Raw genomic sequence first — 23,679 nt, 5'->3', positions numbered from 1 at the left:
GCCCCCACCCATCCTCCCCGCGCCCACGGTGTTCGTGTGGCTGCGTCTCATGCCAGGTCTCCTTCTCAATCCACCAGCAGAGAGGGACTGACTGAGGCCCTGGGTCCGAGCAGGGCAGTAACTGCTGGAGAAACCGCCCGAGCATCCAGGCCCGCCTTGGCCCAAGGGGCTTGCACCTCCGATGGAGCAGAAGGGACAGAGTGTCTTACTGAGCAGGACAATTTCCGATGATAAAGGCCACGAATGAAACAGCCAGGACAGAACACAATACACGGAGGCTCTGAACAGTGTAAGAGCTGGCTATGTGAAACACAACCATAAGGATGTTCTAGCTTGTACAAAGGCCCTGAGGTGAGAAAGAACTTGGAAGGGAGACTTCTGAGCTGGTGTGTTGTGGTGAGAGGAAGTAACAGGGATAATCAAGGATGCAGAGAGAGAGAGAGAGAGAGAGAGAGGAGAGAGAGAGAGAGAGAGAGAGGAGAGAGAGAGAGAGAGAGGAGAGAGAGAGAGAGAGGAGAGAGAGAGAAGGCCACGTGTACTGGTATTAACAGTGAGGAGTTGAAGGTTCATTCTGTATTTGGAGAAAGTCAATAGATGTCCATCAGGGAAGGACAGCTAGGTTCTGACCATCAGGGAGCAAGTGTTGATACAGAGGAGTGAGTGCGCATGCCAGGGTTCAGGTGGTACACAGTAGTAGGGGACGCTGGGCCTGAGGAGATGTGCTCAGATTTGAGAGGAAACTAGCCTGTGTCCTGGGCCTCACCCCCTCCCCCAGGCCCCAGCCACAGCTTCGGTCACCTACCCTGCTTCCCAGGGCCTGTGACGTGGGTGGCAAATGCTGCTGAACATGCCCCCCCCTCCCCCGCATTGCTGGCATCTCCAGGGACTGGGCGCCCTCCCCTCCCAGTCCTGACATCCCACCCCCCTCCACCCCTCCACCAGTCCTTGTGAGAGGGGGGTCTTCCCTGGCTCACTGCTGTCCCCAGGTGTCTCTGCAGGGCACAGCATGGGGGCCAGGCTTGATACACGACTTGATCAAACTCTCCATGGTCAGCTGACTGCTGACCTGTGAATCCACACCTCGGCCGCTCTGCACAGTGCCCAGGGTGCTGGCTCTCGGCTGTCTCTTGCTCTGCGGTTCCCTTAGAGCCCTTCTTTCTGCCCCCCTCGAAGGAGGCCTGGAACAGACTCGAGGAACCATCCGCTTGTGTGCCTTATGGTTGCTTTCACAGGTCTTACTCATTGACTTACAGATGCTCAGCTTCCACATGAAGCACCTGAGTTCCCAGCATGGGACGTTGGCCCCAAGGCTGAAATAAACTATCTGAACAGTCATGTATGCCACACACACAGTTCCCAAATGACCACACTAAAGAGTTGACAAGGAAGAGCGAAAACGACAGTGCTCTCCAGGCAGAACTAGTGCGCTCCTGTGATCTGCAAAGAGAAGCACGCAGAGCCCCAAGAGGCGCTGCTACCGCTCCAAGCAGAGGCCCAGGGGCCAGGCTGCACACCCAGCCACAGCCCGGCAGTGTTCATGCACTAACAACAGATGTATCAGACCTTCACACATTAGTTTAAATACATGACACTTATTCTTGATTTCCACCATGAATCCATGGGAAACTTGAGAAACAAGAGTTCCCTTTTCATCCATGTTTCACTGTAAACCAATGAAGGCGACAGGAAGGATTTCGTTGCTAAAGCACACAGGTGGCTCTGGTGCTCCTGGAGGATGCTGGCTCTTCCAAAAGTACACGTGTGGGGCCTGGAAGGCCATCTTGAATGGTGGGGACTGGAGATAACTCCCCAAAGCAGGGAGGGAAGACCCAGGAAGTAGGTACTCTAACGTGGAGTTGTAATTCTGGCTCTCACTAACCACATGACCTCCGCCGCCATGGTCCAGGATGATGGAGGGAGACTGAAAACCCCTGTGACAAATGGAGGAAATGTGGGAGCGCAAGGGGACTCTGGTGGTGGTCATGCCAGGAGTCCTCTCCAAACCTCCGCAGTTCCGCTGAGGGGTGGAGCCATGTTAATTCCACAGTCCTTCTCAGTGGACCACATGAAGAGACCCCCATCCCAGGGCACTGGGATGGCCTCTGCCTCACTCCATTAACAAAAGAACATGGCCACCGGGACCACACACGGGCAGCTGAAGGGCTGAAAATTGTTTGTATGTTCTCTTCAAGATGAGAAGGAAACAAAGAAGGAAAAGCAGGGAGAGAACAGAAGGCAGAGAAGACCTGAGCTGTGCGAAGATGAATGGAATTGAGTCAAGCTGAGTGGTATTGAGTTGTGCATTGTGTTGAGTTGTGTTCTGCGGAGTCCTGTGGATTGGAGTGGTGTTGAGCTGAACACAGCTGAGTCAAGGTAAGTTGTGTAGAATGGAGTGCTGAGCCGAGGGGAACCGAGATGTGTTGTGTGGCGTGCTGTTGGGCTGTGCGGTGTTGAATTCTGTTAAGTTGTGTGAAAATGACCTGATGGGTTGTGAGTCGCATGGAGTTGAGCCGAGTGTCCGCCGAGCTGTGTTGAGTTCTGTTCGGTTGCATTGTGTTGTGTGGTGGCGTTCCCTGAACTTGTGTAGTGCTGCTGAGCTCTGTGAAGCTGTGTTGAGCTCCGTGGAGCTGAGTTAAGATGAGATTGGTCAAGTTGGAGCAGCTGGTGCCTTTGGAACTTCTTTGAAGCCGTGGAATAAAATCAAGGCTTCTATTCAAGTCATCTTCCTCCCACCTCTTGTCCAAGCAGTTATCTAATGTCTCTGGTATTTCAAAGGCCAGGCTGTACTTTGAGCTGACAGTATAGTAAGTCTGTGGTTCGTATCCCCAGGGGCCATCCCTGACTCGCCCCCATCCAAGTCCTGCGAAGAACACCCTGTGTCTCTCCCACCCAGGCCTTACCTTTGCTTTTGCACTCTCTCCCTCCTTGACCTGCCCTTGTTTACACGCTTGCTCCTTCTGCTCCCTCATGTCTGTCTCTGACAAGCACACACATTTTTATTCATCAAATGCATGGCATTCAACTTTAATCCACACGTTCTTTAATTCAGAAGTTCAGGGTTGTGTCATGCATCGAGCTTCTGTGTGCACAATGTTCCTTTGCTCTTTGGCAGATGGTGTCTGGATAGAAACTACGTCTGATTCTCAATAATAAGACTGCAGGTTCTGCTGGCCACATGTTTTGAAGGACCAATTTGTTGTTGTTGTTTGTATCTTCAAACCATGGTACGAAGAGGTTGAGGGACTGGTTTTAATCATGAACACACAGGCCAGGAAGCCACCTAGGGAACGAGGTTCCCCTCCAGGTTTCCGGGGTGGAGGTGGGATGAAGTGTGAGTGTTCAGGTGTGGGGCATTCGTTATCGTGCTGAAAGTGTGCTGGGTGTGTGCCGAAGTCTCTGCTAATTGGAAAAGGTCTGTCTAGTCTCACCTTTTTAAAGCAGTATGAAATATTCATGGTAAGTCTTCTATTTAGGCAGATCCATTCTTTTGCTGTCAATAAGAAGGAAATCAAAAAAAGGTCACCATTTCTCACCGTCCACAAGATGTGGGGCGTGAGGGAGCAGACAGGATGGCGTGGAGTGGAATGCCACTCTTCTGAGTTTGCTCCCCAACCACCTGAGCCAGCTGAGGGCACACCATTTCCATTGCCCCTGGCTCTTTTTGGTTTTGTCAGTCGTGGGGCTTGAACTCTGGGCCTGGGCGCTGTCTCTCAGCTCTTCAGCTCAAGGCAAGCACTCTACCACGTGAGCCACAGCACCACTTCCAGCTTTTTCTGCTTATGTGGTGCTGAAGACTCGAACCCAGGACCTCATACATGCAAGGCAGGCACTCTCCCACTCAGCCACCTTCCCAGACCCTACCCCTGGCTCTTAGCAGCTTTGAAATCCTGGATTCCTTACTTATTGGGAGGGATGGGGACAAAGGAAGATGAGGAAGTGAGGCTGGAAGAGGCCCCGAGCAGGCGATGGCAGCCCTGTCTCCCTCACCATGGAAATGATCATGTCTCTCTTGCTTCGTGAGGCTCCAGGAAGTGGGGGCGGTACAACGCCATGTTTTGTGGATGGGTTATGTCCTGCCTTTCACTGGGTGTAGCTCTGGCCAGGTCTTTCTAAACACCTACTCCCTAGGTCCTCGTTAGCAAGGAACATTTGAAGTGGCTAGCACACCCAGGGCCCCACACAGCCCTAGGACCCAGCCGGCCAGGGGAGGGATAAGGAAGGGATGTGCTGGCACTTTATCTCCCGAGAAACATACAAACCAACACTAGGGTGAATTAGGAGACGCCATTATTTGGTTGGTAATGTAGGATACAAGACAAATTGAGGACAGAAGGACTCTGAGTTGCAAACCCAAATTGGTGTGTTTATGAAATGGTGAGGTGGGGGGTCTCCTTTGCTTTCCTAAAATTAGCCACTTTTTCCTTAAAATAAAAAGATGTTGAGATTTGTTTTCAAATTTTATTTTAATGAGACAGCAGTGGGGTGGGGGACAGGAGAAAAGAGGGGGAGTGACCCAGCAAGGGGGGCCCGCACGGGGGCGGTTGGTGAAATTGACTTTTGAAGCAGATTTACAGGTGGCTGCTTGAAAGGCCCCAAGCGTCCATCAAGAGTGATCTAGAAAAAATTGCTGAGAGAATTCATGTTGGTTCAGCAAACAAACTACCCCTGAAGAGGCTGATTAATGTTTATTCAGGTCCACGCCAGTGTGGGGCCTTTGGAGACCACAGCCAAGCAAGATAAGCACACGGCCCCCTGGCTCATCAGGGCCCACCACCTCCCCCTGCCACTCCATTACCCCTGCTTCATTTGCTCGCTCTGAAATGATGATGGGGAATAGGTGCCCCAAAGTGTCTGTCTCGTCAACACGCCTCTCCCCTTGTTTGTGGAGAACTCAGGTTCACATCCACCGTTGCTGGGATGGAGGGTGCTCTCGGGGGGCCTGGCCCTGCCCCCCACCTCCCCGCCAGCTGCACCAGCGGCTGGCTATCCAGCCCGCCTTCCGCCCAGACATGCCTCACCAGCTCTGGCTCCTGAATTGCATTTCTGATCTCCATGGGCCCAAGCCCTCCTGGAGTGGGCCACAGGACACTTGGGGCAGGACAGGGGATGGCTGACTAAGCCAACAAGTCAGGATGGGGCCGTGGCCTTCCTCGCAGCACCTCCCTCACAGGCTGCTGGCCTCCCCCACCTCCACCTCCTCTTTTGAGTCTTTTGCTTTCAGGGCCCATTTCTACCCTCTTTGACTCCCCCAAGAACCCGCTGACGATGGCTCGATGGTTCAGGTGGGGAGCATTCTGTTCCACAAGAGGCAGCTGGGCTGCGGGTAGCACGGAGGACCGGCCCAGCGTGTGCCTGTGGGTAGGGATGGGGCCTTCTGGAGGCTCCGGCATTCCTGTTCTCGCCACGGGGCTCCAAGGGTGCCATCTTGTTTCTGAGAGCAGATGAGCACCTCAGGTAGAGTGCTCCCAGCTCCCCCCCCTCCCCCGCCCTGAACCTCTCATCTGTGGGAGGGAGCGGCTTCATGTGAGGACGTGGGGAGCACTGAGAGACGGGGCTTGTTCTTGACACCCACTTCCTGAGAAAACACAGGTAACAGGCCCAGGGGCTCTAGGCCCACCCAGAAAGCCAAGGCCCTGTGGCTATGCCCTTGGCGGTGATCACCGTCCTCCTCTGGACAGCCCCTCCTTGCCATCACCAATGTCAGAGCAGTTTTCAGAGCCAGCACTTCCTGGTGGGCTGACTTCAGAGCACCCCCTGCAGGCAGGGCAGTGCTGTCTGGTGACAACTGGACACTGGATGGTCACACAGGAGAGGGGGGCACCCCTACCAGGCAGGGGTGGAGTGTGCCTCAGTGACAGAGCTGTGTCCTTGGCCCTGTGTCCCAGGGGAGACGTGGACAGGGACAGAGGTTGCGGGCCTGCTCAGGACATGTCCTAGGACAGTGACCCGGTGCTGTCTGGCTCTGTCTGCAGTGTGAGCAGAGTGTCAGCCAGCCACTACCCACATCTCTCCACAGGGCCAGAGGTGATGCCCAGCATGGCCGATCAATTGGGAGAAACCTCTAGAAAGGCTAGCTGGGTGGTCCTTAGTGCTGCAACCTCGTAGGTCCCAAATCACTTGATTCAGGAAACCTTCAAAAGCCACGGTCTGAGGCAGACCCGCCCTGTAGCACGAACATTCCAAACTCAATAAAGGCTTTGTGCCTAAACCTCACATTCTTGGATTGTAAAAAGAGCAACATCTGCATTTTCATATATTTTAACATCCAATCATCCAAAAAGTCTGAATAATAAACATTTCAATGGAGCCTTCTCCTTTCCCACCAGACAAGACGTGGTCAGGCTCTGGGCATGGCTGCTGCCACCCTCCTGCCTGCCGCGGTCTTTACGATGGCGCCAAGGGCACTGGGCAGGCCAGCAGGTGGCCAGCCTGTCCACACGCATGTGGTGCAGGTGGCCGCATTGTGTGCCGGGTGAGCAAGGGTGCAGTGGCGGCCCGCGTGGGGGTCTGGTGTATTTGCCCTTGACGTGGCTGCGGGATGAGTGCAGCCTGCTCAGCATTCTGCAGAGGCCTTCCCCATCCTGGCTGCGCCCTGCATTTCATCTTGGCCAAGGAAGAGCGAGAAATGGGCTTGGCCGGCATAGGATCACTAGGAGCTGCCAGCACTGAGGCTACACTGCGTGAGAGCAACACCCACCGGCAGAGCCCCTTTCCCACGGCCACAAGACTGCATCTCACACACACAGCTCAGGATCAAAACCCGGGGGGCAAAGACCAGGGGCTTCCTGCTTTGCTGCAACCTTCCTGAGCTGTATGAAGAAGGGGGAAGGACCCCCATGAGGCCCGCAACACGAGGGGCACAGGCCTCGCTTTTCAGCGCCAGGTTCACTCTCTGAACCCTGAAAAACAGAGCTGCTGCCCTTGAAAATAAGAGGAAAATCTCATCTCCTTTTTCAGCTCTGGCCACCTGCGGTCTAGGAAAGCACTCTACTGCCATCTTGAGCTGATTTAGGGAAGAGAGTCGAAAGATCTAGAAGCTTCTGGTCTCCGTTTCCAAGGGCAGTGGCTCTAAGCATCCAGCCTTCTGTCTCTGGATTCTCCTCCACTTGGTGTCTGCTCCCCTCTGAGTTCCCTGCTGACCCCGCTGACCCCATCAAGTAAGAACACTGTGTGGGCCCCCAGGCAGCCAGCCGCAGAGCTAAACCAGCCTCACACCTGGGGGCAGCCCCTTCCCCTGCTCAGGGGGATGGGGAGTGGACCGGGGAGGCCAAATTAACACCAGGCCAGCCTGGGCCGGGCTTCCCTGAGCACAAGCAATGTCATTTCAAAACAATTAGGTAATTGATGAAGGTAGATTTCCTGCAAATGAGTCCAGGACCAGGGTCAGAGCCATGCATGGCAGCAGAGAGCCGGCTAGGCTGAGATGTCTTGTTTACGAAAGCTGTCCCTCCTGGCCTCTGTGTTGCTTTCAGCTCATCAGCCACCCAGCCTCTCCCTCCAGTGGGCCTGGGAACTTTCAAAGGCTGACGGGCGGCTCTCACTGCCCAGATCCCCAGATCGGGTCTCAATTAGCTGGGCTCACAGGGCTCTGGTCACATCAGCCCGGGGGCAGGTTTCTATCGGAGACAGGTGGTTCCATTTAACACAGAGGGAAGGAGGGAGCCTGGCTGGGGTTGTGTCTGTCTGTCCTGACCTCCTTCGTCCTCCGGGGCCCCTTTCAGAGGCCACCATGTACCCTCCCTCCAAGCAGCGTGTTTTCCAGACACTTAGTCTGAGATGGTACCAGTTAGAACCAGCGTGTTCTGCAATCACGCTGGTTAGGGACAAATGAAAGGTTTATTTTATTTTACTTTATTTAATTTGATTTCGCATGGGGCTTATTAAATTTTTTGATATTGAAGGATAGCATGTGGGGGAGGTTTTCTACCCGCTTCCCCAGGGAGCGAACACCATGTACCATCTGAGACATGGTTGGTTGCCGCCGAGGGAGTGTGAGCTGGGTAGTGTGCTCCTGGCATCCGGTGGCTCTGTACCCAAGGTGCTGTGTCTGAGGCCTCCCCACACCCCCTCCCATACCCCCAAGCCTGCTCAGTCCCCCAGTAGCAAGTGGCTGAGGTGAACGTCCAGCCTGCTACACAGCAGCCTGTGCAAGAGCTAAGTGTGTAAGTCCGTCCCTGGCTTGTGTCCTACTGCTGCTGGTGTGGGCAGCGCCACCCAGAGGCTGCTAGCAGCACTGCCTTTGCCAGCGGAATGCCTTTACCACTGCGGCCTTGGTTCAGGGTTCCCCCTCCATTAAAGCCTTTACCAACCAAAAACCTTCCCATCCTTGCCCCTCCCGTTTTCCCTCTGTCCCTCTGTCCCTCTCTCTTTCTCTCCCCTCTCTCTTTCTTTCTCTCTCCCTACCTCTCTCCCCACCTCTCTCCTTCCATCTCTTCCTTCAACCCTGCTGCTTTTGGACTGATGAGTTTCAGAAACAAACCCTCTTCCCTAAAGGCTACATATAAACCACTAGTGCAATCTACCACGAGGCCCCTCAGAACCAGATTCGTAAACTGAGCCGTGAAACCCACTTAGGACCAGAACTCAACCAGAGCAAGAAGAGACGATGGGAAGGCTTTCAGCAAGAAAGAGCCTCCTCATCTCCGCAGGAGGAGAACACATACGCATTCCGATAAATAAATGTTTCCGGGGAGGGACACACGGAGAGCAGAGGCTGCTGGGAAGGAAGGGCAAGTTGCAGAGGACCTCTGCCTGGAGCAACTTCTCCAAGACTTGGTTTTCAGAGCACTTCAATGTTTAGAGGAAAACTGAACAGGAAGTGCCGAGAGCTCCCGTCCCTCCACCCTTCTCTTTCCTTCGTTAACGCCTTGTCTTGGCAGAGTCTCTGTTACTGTCAAGCACTGACAGGTCATTAGCTCAAGTCCACAGTGGACATCAGGGCTCACTCGTGGGGTTTTATGTTCCCCTCTTGGGTGTTTAAGAAATGTGTAATGTGGGGGTTGGAGTCCTGGCTCAATTGGTAGAGTGCCACTTGCTGAGCCTAAGTGTCCGCTATCAAGTCTGAGTCCCAGTCTTGGACAAAAAAGAAAAGAAATATGTATGATCTGCCAGGCACTGGTGCTCACACCTAAGCCAGCTACTTAGGAGGATGAGAAGCCCAGGATCATGGTTTGAAGCCAGCCGAGGCAGGAAACCTCTGAGGCTCTTATCTCCAATTAACTACCAAAAAGCCAGAAGCAGAGATGTGGCTCAAGTGGTAGAACAACAGCCTGGAGTGAATAAGAGATAGCACGTCGGCCCTGAGTTCAAGCCCCTACACCAGCATGCACACACACACATACTCACACACAAGAGAAAGAAACATGTCAGTCACATGTCCACCAGCCTAGTGCAGTGCTGGTCACTGTCCCTAGGCCCAGGGCTCCAGACTTTGCCTTTTCACCCCTCCCTGGCCCTCCTTGCTCCCCACCCCTCTTGGCCTCACCCTGCCCCTACTGATCTTTCACCATCTCCCTAGTTTAGAATTTTCCAGAACATCATGCAGTTGGAATTTACAGCACATAGACTCTTCAGACCAGTTTCTTCCATTCTGCAAGATGGTTTTAAAGAGTGCTCCATGTCTTTCTGTGGCTTGCTGTATCTCTGAATTATTAAGGTGACGTGTTGATGTGATAGTTACAAAGCCAAGGGCATCAGAACTAAGAAGATGCTCTGAGACACCAGATGTGGCCATTGCTGGTACGTTTGCTGACCTGGGGCTGGGAGCCCCCACCTGCCCGTGTCCCATCTCCAGAACTCGCCCGGTGCTGGAGGGCCAAGGGCAGGACCGTGTCTCAGGCTACCGTCCCCAGCCACTAAGGGCCCATGGGCATCTATGTCCCAGGGGACTGTGCTCATTTGTCTCCCCGGGGTGGGGTTCACGTTCTTAAGCAATGTCTCCTGCCTGTGTCCAGAGCCCCATACAAGGCTGCTCTAGAACCCTGAGTTCTACGGTGTTTCTGAAGGGGTAGATAGTCTCAGCCCAGCGTCCTTGTCTCTCCTGCCCCTCGATCGAGGTCAGTATTGTTCTGCTCACTGTCTCCCTTGCATGCCGGCTTTCCTGACTGACACGTCCCACTGGCCGCCAGCCGCTATGAGATCACCCTGGAAGATCTGTGCATCGTGCGCAAAGCCTCTGTAAGTGGCTTTTTTTTTCTTATTAAAACAATAATAGCTGAACTGCAAAACTATTCATCTAGCAGTAAATTCTTATGAGAAATTTATTGCGATCGTTGTATTTCAGAAATGAGCCATATTGTCCCAGAAGGATGTACAATTAGACAGTCAGGAATAAAACTCATGCGGATGGAGATGGCGCCTCTTGTCTGAAGGGTTCAAACCCTGTCTCCTCGGGAAGCATCAAGGGTTTCAGAGGTGAGCCGCGTCTGAAGTCTACCATGAGCTCACCCCAGACGCAGGAGATGTTGCTATCACTCTGCTGGCATGTGGCCTCAGGACCCGACAGGGCTCTGGGTGTTTGACTCTTGACATCAGGAATGGAGGGGGGCATCAGGATGGAGGGGGGAAACGTGAAATGGGTGGGGGAAGAGAGGAAAGTCTTATAAACAGACCCAGAGAAGAAAGCGTGCCGCCCCCATCCAGGTACTGGGAAAGTTGGAGCCATTTGGTTCTGCACGGTGGAGCAAAGCACAAGTGGCGGGTACCGCTGGGCGCATCCTGTGTCTGCAGATGGACGAGGATGTAGAGACACGTTTGGGCAGATGGTGGGGTTGCTGAGAGGAGACCAGACACTGCCGTGTGCCCAGTGTCCCCACTCACCACGCACCGCTCAAGGAGAACGGTTGGGGGGCTTGAGTCTGGCTGGGCTTCTACAGAGAATTCCCACGTATGCCTCAGGGTCCCTGTCCCCTTCATCCCCCCGCCCCGATGTTCGCCGACGTCATGTCAGCTTTGCTTTGTGGGGAGGATCTGATCTATGAGTCTGCACTGACAGTGGGGCACAAAGATGGTCTGAGAAGACATCCCCGAGACAGGCTCAGGCTGCCTCGGGTTGGCATCCCGGCTGGCCTTCCTGCACCTAGGAGATGCACACAGGGCTCTTTCATCCCCGGGCACAGCCACCATTTGAGATGGGCACGGTTGGGATTCTCACACTGGGATGCAGGCGTGGATACTTGGGAGTGAAATACTGCACTTGACTTGTTCTCGGCCACTGGGTGGGATGAGGACGGGGCTCCGGCTGGGCTTGCTGCATCTGCAGCCTGAATCACTCACTGAGGAGTCCAGAGAGAGCCAGGACTGCCAGGTTCTGAGGCCTGGGTCCACTCTACCCACTGGATGCCCCGCAGGACGGCCCTCCCACAGAGAGGCTGGCAGCGCCCCCTCCACCTGGCTGAGCTCTCTAAGGGTGCTTTCAGCCGTGCAAGTGTACCACTCAGGTGTCCCTTCCCTCCTGTTCTACCCTATTTGCCCCTTCCTCCCAGGTGAGGGGAAGGCCTTTGACTGGAAGCTGCAAAGTGTCCTGCGCTGTCTGTTGGCCCTTCTAGAACAGTCTGATGTACATCCACTCTGGGAAGGGTTCCGGGGACTCTGAAGATTGGCTGGCCCTCTTGTTTGGGATCTGTGACCCTTGGAAGAAGCTTCTCTGGTCAGCCCTGAGAGCAAGGAGGTTTTCCTGGCTTTCTGCACAGGGCCACCCCAACGCAGAGCCTGCTTCTCCAGGAAGACCACGGGGCAGCCGGGAAATCCACGGGAAAACATGCTTGGCGTTCTAGAAGAGGTTTTTTTGGATCTTAGCAGAAGTGTGTAAAATGATGCTCGCCTAAGGCAGGGAAAATGGCTGCGCTGCCGACGCTGGAAAAGACTGCGAGCAAAATGAAAGGAGAAGAAAGGATGGGAAATGACTGGGAGAAAACCGTCTCTGACTTGAGGCGGGGGAGGGGAACACATAATTTACTGGAGCTCAGGCAAAGGGCAGGACTGGCTGAAATAAACATCTTTCAGGAAAGCTAAGGAGTGTCTTTCTTGGCTACCTCACAAGTCAGGCACTCTGCATGCTCCAGGGATGTGGCGCAGAGGAATTAGGGAAGGAATCCACATCTATCAGCATATGGTATGGCAGAGCTAACAAGCACACGCCCTAAGATGAAGCGGACGGGCCTGGTGGAAGGAGAATTGCTTCTTAGATTACATTGCGGAGGTTTGGGAAAGCGAGGGTCATAATATCTTCCTTTCTGCTGGGTGCCATCTTGGAAAATAGATCAGCAAAGCAGGGTTGCTGAACACAGCCTGCAGAGACCAGACAGAGGGCCCCTGTGAAGGCTGCACAGAGGCCCAGGCGGATGGTGGTGGAGGCTGGGCAGAGCCAAGACCTTCTGAGGCCCCTTCTCTGCTGTCTCTGTCATCATTCGTCGCTGCTCCTCTTCCTTGGAGGTTAGAAACCAAGATCACTTCTGTTCCACCGGATGCTAGAGAGATGGCCTTCCTTCCCTCTTCCCTCCCTCCCTCCTTCCCTCCCTTCCTCCCTCCCTTCCTTCCTTCCTTCCTTCTTTCCTCCCATGGAATTACTTGCCTTGATAAAAAATTCAATTTACAATCAGACACATGACTTCTCTTGAGACATCAGATGAGCAGGCAGCTATGGCCATGTTCCTGGATGGTCCAGTCATTACAACAATGTCCAGAGAAGAAGGCACGTGCTGCCCCATCCACCCAGCCCACAACAGCCCTGTCTCTCAGACAGCCCTAGGTGTCTGAGCTTGTTACCCCACATCTTCAAGGCAAAGAAAGAAGCTGCAGAGGGTATTCTGGATGGCGAAAGGAAGCTGTGGCTGCGAGAACATAGCAGTCACTATATTTTTCACTGAGGTTTATTAAAAGGCCAAGGTCTGGTCACTACCACCATGTCCTTGGAAGTCTACCCCGAACAATCCCAGAGCCCATGAGGTGGCCTGGATCCAATGAGCCAGGTCAAAGCCAGCAGCCTATCTGAGTATGCTGAAGGTCTTCAACAAATAGTCAGGGAAACCTAAAGACTCAGCAATAGAGGACTTTGTAAGTAAGACACGAGACCACCTATGACAGAGTTCTCATTAGCAGTTAAATGAATGAACTACAGCCCCACGGATGTATATTGGAAGGTTCACACAAAATGACACTCTATAGCAGGAGTTGGCCAAGTAACCCCCACAGCCTGTTTTGTAAATAAAGTTTTATTGGCACCCATCCAGGCCCATTTGTTTGCACGTTGTCTGTGGCTATTTTGCATTTACAACAGCAGCACTGAGTAGCTGCAAGAGAGACCATATGGCCCACAGAGCCCTAGATATTGACTGGCAGGCCAGTTACAGAACGCAATGTTCTTGGCGTTATCTTAGAACATGTATGTTCACATGGGAAGATATTTATGTCTGCGGCAGAGGTCAGCACCGAGCGGAGGTCCAGGAATAAATAGCTAAACATTGCTCCATCCAAAAATTCTCTCTCTTGAGTTAAAAAAAAAAAGGCTTGGGATACTATGAATGTTAACATCTGTCACATTTCACTTAGGATTCACAGGTGTTTATTTTTATTAGTCTTTGAACTTTCCTGTATTCAAAATGTTTTCAATAAAAACTATTCCACAAAAGAGGCCCAAGTTTGAGGAATAGAGTAGTCACAGCTCCACTATAAACCTCTTAGAGTGACATTATAATTACATTTTTTAAATGATCTACCCTATCCATCTTCTTACACGCCCCACGCATTCGTGCTCGGGTAGTCTCAGTTCTTTGGGAGGAAAAGGCTTTGGTTTAAGGTTTTCGTACATTGTTTGTGTTTCGAATTCCTTCCTATATCTTTATGACTAGTTTCTAAGAACAGCCAAGAAGTTCATTTCATTCCGGCCCACGCTGGCCCCTCCACGTCCTGCTTTATGCTCTCTTGACACAGAAGCAAAGGCCTGATGCTTCCAAGGGCCTCATCCAATCCTGCCGTCAGCCCCTTCCAACACGGCCATAAATCCAGCTCCAAGTCCAGGAAAAACAACCAGCTGTGGGCCTCTTCGCGCTTGCTCTAGTCACACGGGCGGTTTACGTCCCTGAGCTGGAATTTCGATTTGATCTCGGCCTTGACGTACAGAGGCCAAGGCACATTATGAGGAGGCTGGGGCCTGTGGAGGCCGGGGGGAGGGAAATGAAAGGAATGCAAAACAGACCCGGGGGCTCGGGCGGGGGGGGGCACCCACTCAAGCCAGGTTCCAGGTGTGGGTAGGGGACTTGGGGCGGCCCTGGGCCACGTGGGGGCTGGGATGGCCGGTGGGATATGGGGTCCGCAGGTGCTCGCTCCAGCTCCAGCCCTGTCCTTCCTTCCTGGCAGTTGACTGTCGAGTTTGGAGACTTCAGCAGGAGATGTGGTCCCTTCCACACCTGAACGAGGGCGACTCTTCCAGATACTGGGCAGACAGCTGTGTGTCTTTTGAAACCAGTCTTCTGGAATTTCCCAGCCTTCCTTCAAATAATCCACAGCACCTGGTCAGAGTGGAAAAAGCTGACTTTCCTCCTCCTCTGGAGGGAATGTATACAGTGCAGTCTTTGTGCATTGGCAGGGTGGGTCCAGCCAGGACCACCTCTGCTCTTGGCCAGGCTCTGCAGCAGTGAACCCAGTGACCTTAGGGGACGGGAAGCCTCCAGGGGTCACTGCCCGCTTACCTGTGGGGTGGAGGGCTGGGGGGAGACGGAGGCCCCAGCCCCTGTCCTTAGATTTCCCTCCAGTCGGATGATCTTGGATATGGTGTGTGATCGTGGCACATGTGTCCACGTTGGCTGCCAGCAACTTTGAGGCCTGGAGAGAGCAAAGGAGACAGAGCGAGCAACCAGCTCCAGACAGGGAGAAAGGGCTCTGTTTCCCTGGCAGGTGTGGCCTACAATCAGGGGGCCCGGATGGGGGCTTCTCCCAGGACCCGGCGGCTTTCCTGTGTCCAGGCTGTCCTCTGGCCTGGGTGAGGACACTGTTCCCACAGCCTGCAGTGTCCAGCCTTGCGCTCAGCTGTCAGGCTCTCCTCAGGCCCTGGCTTGTAGTGTTGTCCCCGGAACCGATCCTCACGCCCGCCCCATTTCTCCAGAGCAGGGAAAGACAGTGACTTGAGTCAGGCTGCTGCCAGCTGCTCAGCAAATGGCTCCAGCCCCGAGCCCTCACCCGGAGGCCCGCAGAGCCCCAGCACACGCCTCTCAGGAGCGGGGCAGAGATTGGCCATGGGGATGTGACGGCACAGGGCCCACAGCTGGCCCCCAACCAGCCCTCACCCTGGAGCACGGCCACGGCCCTCCGAGGGCGGCGTCTTCCTCTGTGAGGAGAGTGGCGCGGCGCCCCGGGCCTCGGCTCTGAAGGCCGTCCAGCCACGTGGGCTGGCCTCCTGCCGGGCTTGGCCAATGGAGGTGCTGTCCTGGGAAGGCGGATGGGGGGCAAGGTCGGGGGTCAGCTCTCCAGCCCCTCCCGAGGACATGTCTCCTCCTTACACACAGCCCCCCAGAGTGCCACAAAACGGTTCTCCTGTGGCACCCCGATCCTGTACCCGGCTCCTTCGCGCCCAGGTCGTGTCCTCACTGCACACCTGTCCTCACACACCGAGTGCTCTGTACTGGCCCCGTCCAGATGTTTGGTCATGGCCGAGCCCATCGCTGGGTAATGGGGTGGGGAAGCACTCAGAGGGAATGAAGGTCACCCGGAGGTGAGGACATTGGCTTAAACAACCCAAGACACCACGGGGACACACTTAGAAGGACCCCACCAGGCTGCTTAGGGAAGGGGGTTAGGAGTGGCATGGGACCGGGAAAGGTTGATTATCAGAGAGAGAAGGACAGCTGAACGTCCAGAGCCCTGAGTGACAGGCCCAGGCTAGGGGCTCAGGCCTTCACCCCATGCTGCTGCCCAGGATTGCTGAGGGAGCCCGGTGAGCAGTATGGAAAGCCGCCCTCTGCTGGTGGGAAGGGGCTGGCAGGGAACGCAGCCGAGGGGCCATGGCCGTGCCTGGTGTGGGAGCCCAGCTAGCGGGGACAGGGCGTTCGCCGCATCCTTTCTTGACCTCTCCTGCCCTTTACCATAGGCCGTATTTCCAAGTTGAGCATGAGCTAAATTAAACTAACTTAGCTTCGTGGAACCTGAGAACAGTCCAATGACCACCTGCCCCCGCCCCCCCCCCATCACTGAACTGAAGGAATCCAGGAGCCCTGGGTGTGCAGGGGGTAGGGGAAAGGTGGATGGGCTCAGACCCGCTCAGCCACCTTGGGGCTTCACGACCGTGAACACGTTTGGGAACCCGGCTGCATTTCCCCTTCTCAACACAGAAGGAATGGCCGCCTGCTTCCGAAGGAGTAGCGCAAGGCAGGGCTGTCGGCACTCCGCAGGCCATACATACTCCCAAATCTCCCACTCACACCTCGCCGGCCCAGCCGGGCTCTCTGGGGAAAGGTTGGCCTTAATTAAATTATCCCAATTACCTTAAGATGCATGTTTTTCCTCAGATTACTGAGAAGTAATAATTGTCATAATGAAGGCTGCATGTGTCCTGGATCTAATGATTAAACCACAGTATCGTTCCATAATTCTTCTTAGCTGCTTTGGTGAAAGGGTCGAAAGAAGGGAAGGCAGAAGTGTCCTTTCTGTTTTGTTTGGACGTTTATCTTCTGTCTGTGGTGTTTGTTCCAGCCTGGGGAATGGCGGGGAGCCGAGGAGGCATTGCTGGGCCTTGTGGAGGTGGAAAGGACCCCCGGCCCCAGGGCCACGAGTCTGGGCTGAGGGGCTGGGTCAGGGTGTCCGCTGTTGGAGCTGGGCCAGATGCCGGCCCCAGGGGGCGGCTGGCCTTCCCTGCTCTGGGCCTGAACCACCAAATGTTGTCAGTGCTGTCAACAAAAGACATCCAGCAATGGACATGGAATGCATAGGTGCTTGATGACACTCTAGATGGTTCTATTGCTTCAACTAGGAACTCCCTGGTCCTAAAAGTCCAACTCATCACAGCAAAATGAGCGAAACAGATGTGACTTAAAATGCAAACCTAAACACGATAAGAACACAGTGAGGACAAATTAAGGCAATTTGCAGGGTGTGTGTGTGTGTGTGTGTGTGTGTGTGTGTGTGTGTGTGTGTAAATCTTGAGTAGATGAGAAAGCAAGATTATCTAAGTCTTTTCAAGAAGTCCTGCAGCAAAACATTCTGTGGTGGAGCTCACCATGACAAAATTCACAAGACTCTGTGGACAGAGCTGCTGTCCATAGCAGTTGCTCAATAAACCCCTTGAGAGACCCTCTGCTGGGCCTTCCTTCCTTGGAAGCAGGGTTTTGCCAGGGTCCAGTCAGAGGTCCGTAGTTTGATTTCACCCATCCTGACAGGGCCCTGATGAGTCAGTTCCAGGAGGAGCCAGAGCTGTAGGCAGCTCAGAGTTGGTGAGGAATACTCCCAGGTGTACAGCCTGGGTCTCTCAGGAGGGAGAGACAGAGCCCGGGATGTCCAGGCTTTCAGCTCTCAAGCTCAGCCTTGCTCTTAGCTCCGAGGCCACATGCTGGCGCTCATTTACCCAATCACCAGCCGTCTTTGGAGCAGCTCTGGGCTCCAGGCCAGCATGGGACCGCGAACCTGCCTGAAAGCACTGAATGGCACCGAGCAGAAGCGTGAGGTCTTGAGCGGGGTCCTCCAATCTCCGAGCTCCATCACCTTCCGGTGTCCTCGGAGGAATTTAACTGTGAGCAAGATGCCTAGAGGCCTGTCCAGCACTCAGTCACGCCTTTAATATCATACATGCCATCCACACGGCACCAGAACCTTCCTATTGCTCTTCAGCTCAGGCTGAACCTCTTGCAATCCCCTCGTTGCTAGTAGACACTACCTCCTGCCTCGGGACTGGCCTTCCTCCATGCTGCCTGGAGATTCTCCCTCCCTTCCTAATTCCCATTTGGTTCTTTGTAGAACGGCAACACACACCCAGGGCCGACTTTGGCATGGGAAGGCAGCGATGCTGCTGTCACGGAGCTCACTGCCCACAGGGGTCGCTAGACCTGCAACCAGTCCGCAGTGCTGTGGGGCTAGAGCAGAGGCCTGGCCAGGGAGCCCAGCAGGTGCTAACTTTCTTGGCCTCACACGATGGAAGAAAGATGTTGGCCAGACAAGGGGAGCGAGGCTCCTGACAGAAGGGACAGCAGGGCCAGTGACTCACAAGCTGGAAGTGTCTTCTAGAAGCCTAAAGAAGCAATAAAGCAGGAACAAGTGACAGTGCACTGGTCCATGGGAGTGGCTTCAAGCGCTGGCAGCTGGAGCCACCTCTAAGTCCCCCAGGACAGGGACAAGGGTGTGACCGCCAGCCCCCTCAGCACCAGGGGTTCCTAACTATGGACGCTCACATTTGCCTCAGGGCTGCTGCCGAGAGCAGAGGTGGGGCCAGCGGTGTCTCTGTTCCCTATTGGGGTTCACAGGTCCCTGTGGACGGCGCATGGGCTGGGGCAGAATCCACAGAGGATGTCGAAGATTCCTGGGAAGAGCCAGGTGGTGGGCATGGCTGCTCGAAGCTCGTGGCTCACGCATCAGGGAGCCATGGACCTAAGACAGACACCAAGGTTAGAAACTCAGCCAGAAGCAGACACGGCTCCTGCCCCACCCCCAGGCTTTGCAGAGACTGAACACACAGGTCTGGGCATCGAGAACCAAGGGGGACTCCAGAAGTGGGGTCACCTCATTTAATAGGGGACACGGATTGTCACACCACCGAACTGTGGCAACAAGCCATTCTATTGGGCTGAAATGAAACACTCTGTGTGTGTGTGTGTGTGTGTGTGTGTGTGTGTGTGTGTGTGTGTGTGACAGAGAGAGAGAGAGAGAGAGAGAGAGAGACTGGGTGCTCAGAAATGGAGCCTGGTCCTTCGTTGGCTATGGGAAGGAAATAGAATGAGGGAGCAAGCACAGAGCAAACCACAGCCGCTGCCATTCTGAACCAAGTAGCCATTGTTGAGCAGATGCTTCCAGTGTACCGGCTGTCCACAGGTTCACAGCTGCACCCAACTTGGACTGTGGCTGCCACTGCTGGCCTGTACCTCTGGGATTCCTTTTAAGAGTCCTCCCTCACCCCTATTCTAGCTGATTCCTTATGCATACAGTATGTGCCGTTTCTTGTTCTCTTCTCGTGAATGCGGTCTTTTAATTTGAAGTATGACACACGGACAGCAAGCTTCACAAATCTTAGTCTATCGCTTTTTACTGATGGCTGAGGCCTTGTAAAATATTCAGCGCTCTCATCCTCCTGGAATCCTCAGCAATTCTTCTGTGCGCTGACACCCCATTACCACAACAAAATATATCTTGTGCCAGTCTTTCATCTCGGGGAGATTGTTTTCTGATTCGATTCCCTGCAGGTTGCTTAGATCTGCGGCAATCCAGTGAAGGACAAAGGGAGGAAACCTAAGAGAGAACCGCTTCTGCTAACCCTTGACGGGCCCGTGGCTCCTGAGTGGACAGAAAGCTAAGTCTTCCCGACCAAGCTATCACCCGGCCAGTGCTGGCCTGCTCACCGTCTCTGTAGTGGGATCCTTGGGTCTCGCGGTGAGGGCTTGCAGGCATCTGGAATCACATATTTCAAGAGTGATGTATTATCTGAAATGATCTTAATTGTTTCATTAATGCGAGCTTGATATAAAGTAGCCTCCTGAAGTACATTGCTAAGGAGGGAAAGGAGCCTAACGACCTAATCAAGCATTTGGAAATGAGTGGTCTGCCTCCTGGACAGAGCACTCTAAAAATTTCATTTAAAAATGTAATTATATTGATTGGAGAGACATATTCCTTTGTTTCTGAGAACAGACCTTATAGTTTGAGAGCATTTAGCTGAATTGATAGAATTATATTTAAAATGTTATCTCCTTAATTGTATCAAAATGTAATCTTCAGGCTTTTACTGCCCAGAGAGCTGGGTTTCTGGAGTCCTGTGTTGTGTTGTTGTTGAAGGGAGATGGGTTGTTAGCCATTGGGGTTGTTAGCACCGGAAGTATAAAGGGGAAGATGGAGAATGACGACAACGTCACTCAGAGCCCACGTGCTGTAGGGAAGGCAGCTGGGGCGTGGGGATGGGGGTTAGGGTGGAAGAGGCAAGGGCAGGCTCTGGGAGGCCTCTTGAGAAATGGGCCTCCACTCCAGGGCCCAGGGAGGCTGTATTCTCCTCTCCAAGGCCTCGTCTCCTGCTGAAACCAGAGCCGTGCGTGCTTTACGGACCTCTGTGTGTCCTGCTTGGAGAGGGTGGGCTTTTGGAAGCAAGCCATCTAGAACTCAGTTTTGTTTATTCCAAAGTGAGCAATTGGGAAAATAAATGGGATAATCTTCCGAACAACCCCCTCCCCAGCCTCCTGCACCGGGCAGCAAATACGTACAATCTTCCATCAGTCTAAACAAGCAATTAGTTTATAAAGGAAGGTGTGCAAATTGAAAATGCCACATTAAAATGAGTGGTTGTGGAGCAGTGGGCTGCTCATGGGTGGGCTCTCTCATGCTTTTTCTTCCCTCCCCCGCCCCTCTCTCCCTTCCTGTCACTCCTCCCTCCCAGTCCCCCTTTAATTTCCATTTTCAACTTTATTTTTATCCTGTAGGGAAGTGGGCTCTTTTCTCTCTTGGTGAATGCATATAGTCTTCTTTTTTATTTTTTCAACTGAAACCATGTAGCTCTTTATCTGTTGCCATTTGTATGGGGCTTGAGAGAAAGGAAAATGTATGGTTTAAGAAAACCATCACGTAGCTGAATGGCGATTGGCAAGGGCAACAGCCTTGAGGGAACCGGACGGCCTGGTTGGACTGTGGTAGAATCAGAGTTCTCATTCTTTCCATTCTTTCCAAAGGGGCTCGGTGACAATGGATAGCTACTACCTAGAAAGCCAGGCCTGGCATCCTTGTCTATGCTTATTTTGAAAGGGACAGAGGTAGATCCGAATGGGCAAGTCTTCCCATTCTTCAATATACTATTCATTTATCTTAAAAATGCTTTTGAAGAATTTCAAGAAATCATATCAATTAAGTGGCTCGAAGCAGGAATTCACAGGCCAGTGGCCTCTCTGATAGCAGATTATTGTGGATTATGGAGGAGGGAGAGAGGAGAGGAATGAGGCCTGGCCGGGTGTGCTTGGAGACAGGAAGTTCCTACGGTCCTTTGCCATTGCAGAGAGATGCCAAGCAACAATGCTTTTTCGGGGTGAAGAGTCTATTCCTCGTGCCAAAAGAACGCAACAAATATGGAGGCAGAAATATAGAACATAGAAGCTTCCAGCAGCCTTCCAGGGGCGGTGGTGCTCTACTGAAGCCAGAAGGTGCCCAGCCAGCCCGGCTCAGCCCAGGAGAAAGAGCCCTGTGCTCACTCTCACTTACCTGGGTTTGGCTCTTTTCCTCCAAAGGACTCAGAGTGGACTCATTTTCCTAAGACTTGCAGCCTTTATGTAGACCCCAACCTCAGCTCCCCATGTCCAATCTGTAAACTGTGTCACAGTTTACACAGCCCTCTTCGAAACCCACCCCTTCGGAAGCCAGGGCGGAATGGTTGGAATCACTCTCCCGTTGCAGTGATGGCCAAGTCCCCTCTGCAGTGCGGCTCCTTCTTTACCAACCGACATGGAGCCGTCAGTAGCAGTGTCCTCGCAGACGAGCCAGGATCTCCGCAGGATCCTTCCAGGATCTTCACCAAAGGAGCCCAGAGCGCAGCAGTTTTCTGTTCTTCAGGAGTCTGGTCAGAACCCCGAGTGAGCAGAGCCCGTCCGGGAGGCACCAGGACTCAGGAGGGAGGATGGCGCAGGGATTTGTGGGTCCAGGAGGGGGACACAGCGTGGGTCCTAGGCTTGCCCAGATGCCCCCCCTCCTCTGGGCTCTCCCATCAACCCCAACCGGAACTTGAATGGATTTTCTCAGTCATCCCAGTCTTAGCACCCGAGGAAGGCTGGGAGCCCAGGGCTTGGGGACAGGAGCTCTTTCCCGACACTATGAACTGGGCACTGGAGAATGGGATGGAGTCCACGGCTTTCGTTCCGCCTCGGTGAGATCCAGACCTCGCACCTCATCCCAGTTGTCAGTGTCAGACCTTCATGCCACCAGTGAGTCAGAGGGAGACCAGAGGAGTTCAGTAAGTGGATCCTTGGGCCTAGGGAGAAAAATGGGGACAGAAGCAGATGAACGCGAGCTGCTCAAGCTGAGGTGAGATTGCTGCGGTATGATTTCTTGGGTGGGAACTCAGCTCGTATCGGTGGCAGCCTGAGTTCCTCTAACAGAGAGCATCTGTGGCTGCTTCTATGGCCGTGGATCTCACTTGGAGGATTTTTGTTCCCTCACCCCCATCAAGGACATGGGGCAACGTCTGGGTTGTCATAGGAGGGGTGGGGTGGGACTGGCAGCATGGATGGAAGTCAGGGATGCGGCCCAGCACCCACAATGCACACGGCACATTCCCGCCACAGGGAATCAAATGCACCACGAGTCACTCTTGCCATAGCTCCCCCTGAACCCTCATAAATAATGATAGTAATAAACACCAGAAAAATAGAAGAAAGGGGCCAAGCATTAAGGCTGTAGACTTGCTGAGTTCACACTTTTACAAGCTCCCACTTGTAATCCTAGCTAATCAGGAAGCTGAGAAATGAGGATCCCAGTTCAAAGCCATCCCAATTAGACAAATACAAGAGACACTTGCCTCTACTTAACCAACAACAAGCTGGGAGTGGAGATGTGGCTCAAATGGTGAGCCTTGAGTGTTTGTACCAACTGGGGCTTGAACTCACAGCCTGGGTGCTGTTTCTTCGCTTTTTCATTCAAGACTAGTACTCTGTCATTTGAACCAAACCTTCATGTCCGGCTTTTGGGTGGTTAATTAGAATTAAGAATCCTACAGACCTTTTTGCCTGGGATGATTTCAAATTTTGATCCTCCATTCTCAACCTCCTGAGCAGCTAGGATTACAGAAATGAGCCACTGGTTCCAGGCTTGTCGATTTGTTATTATTAATTGAATGGAAGTTTAAACCCTCACCTTGGGCAAAGTGCACTGAAATATGGATTGGGAGAAAGCCCACTGCAGCCTTCCCTTGCCCTACCAAGTCCTTGGACCTAAGAAGATGCTGGGCTTTCCTGCTCTTTCTTTTCTTTCAGTTGTCTACACTGTTGGCAACACAGGCCACTGCTAGGTGGGAAGAACTGAGGAGAGGTTCAAGCAAAGGTCCTCAGAGAGTAAGATGCTGGCTGGTAGGAAAGAACGACTGGAGGGAGAAAAAAGATGGCGCACCCAGTCCACCCGAACTCCCCAGATACGAGGCTTCTTCCAAGACACAACGTCTGGGGATGCCCGGAGGAAGTTCTCTGAAGTCCTGTGTGGTCCACCTTCAGAGGAAGCTCACTGAGGAGGCTGACACCTAATCTCCTTTCTACATCCCCATCCCCGCACCTGCTTTCAGGAACACCAAGGCGAGAAGAAAGCCCAGTGCCAAGACGCTCCTAGATCCCTGAGCTGGGGCACCTGGTTTCTTAAACGGAGACACACGGGCGATTGGGCCTCCTTCTGCCTTCTGTGAAAATGAATACGTTCTGGTGAATGCACTTGAAGAGCCCCAGGAAGATGTAATTACTCCCAGCCCCCACTGCCTCACCACAAGAGGTGCCTCTCATTTACCCCCTTTCCTAATGGGATTTGTGGGCACTA

Source organism: Dipodomys ordii, unplaced genomic scaffold, assembly GCF_000151885.1.
Source record: "Dipodomys ordii isolate 6190 unplaced genomic scaffold, Dord_2.0 Scaffold75, whole genome shotgun sequence".
Taxonomy (NCBI): Eukaryota; Metazoa; Chordata; class Mammalia; order Rodentia; family Heteromyidae; genus Dipodomys; species Dipodomys ordii.
Note: the sequence above shows the minus strand (reverse complement) of the source record.